Raw genomic sequence first — 3146 nt, 5'->3', positions numbered from 1 at the left:
AATCACTCTACACTAAGATGAAACGCCAAACTGAAGCTGAACATGGTTAGTCATCAAAGGTACAACCTGTGGTCCAATCCAACAGATWAGCTACTGTGGCTCAAATTCTTAAGCCTTTATTTTTGGTTCTGATAGAATACAGAATACACAGGGCATCAGTGTGTAGCCACAAAACAGTCAAGGAATTTATTCGGACCCCTTTCCACTAACAATGGGCATGTGAACATTTGACCTGGACCTTTGAGAATTGGAAGTAGCTGGACCAATTTTATACGAGTCATGTTTTCTTACCTCACATGGATGGCCAAGTGTGTATGTGCGTGTGTGTGTYACTACCTGTAAAAGGCATGGTCCCCACAATGAACTATGGGAACAAAGTAAGCTGGCAGAGGTGGTGTGATGGTTTGACAAACATTTGGTCTCATCATCCATGTGGAGTTTACTGACATGTCACCTAATTAAACTTTGTTGAGGACCATGTAGAGAGTATAACAAAATGGCTGTGGCCTTCTTAATCAGGTAAACGAACACTGCTTCGATGCAGAAATGGGACTGAAGCATTGATTTGGTCTACAAATCGATGCTCAGAACTCAGTTTCAGCCAGTGTCTATGCCACTGGATGGGCAWGAATCTCCTATACATGGAAGCCTCAGCTCACGTCTTTGGTGCCAGATCCCATCCCAAACATTTACRCAACGGATTCAAGAAAAATAATAATTAAAAGAATTAGGCAGATGGCATTATGCTTTGTTTTCTCATATATGTCCCAACGTAATAAAAAAATAAAAGCTACTTTTTTTTAGTGTAAACCCATCACCCTAAAGTGTGGTGGATAAATACTGACATGCAACATACCTGAGTCCCAGATATATTGATATAGTGCCAGAGTTAAACAGCCTGTAAAGAACATTTGTCTAATTAGATTTAATTGTTCACACTTAAAAAATATTAAGCAATGCAATAAATGAAATTCTGTTTTCAAATTCTTTATTATGCAAAACAAGAGYACATTTTCACAATATCTTCTATTTAATGGCAACCATCTAGAATCTAATAGAGAAATCCAACTGAAAGCATAGAGGACAGTGTGTAATATACCATTTAAAAACATCTATCAGTTCAGTTTCAGTGATCCCTGCTGCCCTACAAAAAAAAAAAAGAAATTCACAAAGAGGAAAAATCTGAAGGAAGAGAAAACCACAACAGAGTTGTCAAAGCTTTTCACACTGGAGACCTTCCTTCAGACATACTGAAACATTTGACACATTAAAAATCACAATCCCTTAATATACAGTTTGTCACCTGTTTGTACATGCTGTATAACCCTGTATTAACCCTGTATTTAAGCTCCACTTAAATACAGGGTTAACTCTAGAAAAATAGAAAAACAAGACAGGATAGGAACACAAAGAGTGAAAGAACAAGATGCTGCTTTATCTCCCCATTTAACCCAATGATTCAATTATGATTCCAGTATGTGTAAAATAGAGATGTTACTGACTACAGTTACAGTTCCCTTACTAGTTTCCTTTTTCAATCTTAAYCTGTGGCTATAACATCAGGTACATGATGCTGATTATYCTTTATTYACATGATGTCCTTGGAGTGTTTYTAAAAGTGACCCCATTACAATGGGACCATTGTGAAGGTAATGGTTTAGGTGCTATGTTGCAGAGTAAGAAGCCAGATTGGATTGCACAGAGCTCTAATGGGTTGTTTTAAAATGATGAACATGAGGGAAAACAGTGAGGTAGTAGGTCATACTCATGGGTTCRCGTGTTTGTTCATAAACATAAAGTACAGTCAGAGTGATTCCACCTGGAACCAGAAGCGGCAGAGAAAAAACCTGGGGCTGGTTTCTACAACGCAGTGCTGGTGGATCTGAACGCTCCTCAGTTTGAGAGCTAATACTGTGGCGGCGGGGCAGWGTTTGGAGATGCACAATGTCAATATATTCCACTTTTTAAGCTTTAACGTGTAACAGTAAAAGCTTTGGGATGTTTGAAAGGCTCAGTTTAGTCAAAAGCTGTAAACAGAGGAGACAGGAAATGTTCCTAACAACACAACAAAAACCATATGCCCATAACAATCTGGCTATCATGTANCGTGTTTGTTCATAAACATAAAGTACAGTCAGAGTGATTCCACCTGGAACCAGAAGCGGCAGAGAAAAAACCTGGGGCTGGTTTCTACAACGCAGTGCTGGTGGATCTGAACGCTCCTCAGTTTGAGAGCTAATACTGTGGCGGCGGGGCAGWGTTTGGAGATGCACAATGTCAATATATTCCACTTTTTAAGCTTTAACGTGTAACAGTAAAAGCTTTGGGATGTTTGAAAGGCTCAGTTTAGTCAAAAGCTGTAAACAGAGGAGACAGGAAATGTTCCTAACAACACAACAAAAACCATATGCCCATAACAATCTGGCTATYATGTAACTGTTATACATGTGACGTTTCACAGTAATGGGCTATGTGGGCTCACTAAAGCAGCTGGTGATCTAAACATTGTACCATGTCAGTAATGTGTAACCAGTTACTCCCTTTGTATTTCAGAGCTGAAGGATGAAGTGTAGGAGAAAGGCACATCCTCCGTCTTCTAGTGGAGGACTGAAAATCATCATTTAGGAGTGCTTTACTGCAACAAATTAAAGCAGCATGTTAGTATTGTACAGATAACTCCAAAACCTTCCTCTAAGTCTACAACCCTATAGTGGAAAGTACACACATACAGGAGGAATCTACATTTTAYWTGGAAGCACATAGTGTTCATAACCTAATCTAAAATAATCCAAATAATTACATGCTCAATACCTTTGTTGGATACTACTGCATTTGAATCCTAAGAAGATGTCGCCTACCCTGAACAGCAAAGTTTAAAGAGCTATGTTAATTCTTTTCCAGACCACACTGTAAGAAAAAAAGGTAATCCTTTTTATAGTTTAAGTACCACTTAAAAATAAGTCATTAAGTTTTCTTGTGGAGATGCACAGATCAGGGTTTTAGTAGCTGATATTCATGTCAGGTAATTTTATCATTTTGGTTGACTAAGCAGGTTCATTGGTAGGTACAGTAACTTTTATATATAGTACTTRTATATAAAAGTTAATCTCCCTAAACTTAAGCATCTCTTCATCTGTTTATCTTAT

This window comes from Poecilia reticulata, linkage group LG10 (assembly GCF_000633615.1).
Source record: "Poecilia reticulata strain Guanapo linkage group LG10, Guppy_female_1.0+MT, whole genome shotgun sequence".
In the NCBI taxonomy this organism is placed as follows: Eukaryota; Metazoa; Chordata; class Actinopteri; order Cyprinodontiformes; family Poeciliidae; genus Poecilia; species Poecilia reticulata.
The sequence above is the reverse complement of the archived record's forward strand: the minus strand, read 5'-3'. Positions refer to the sequence as shown.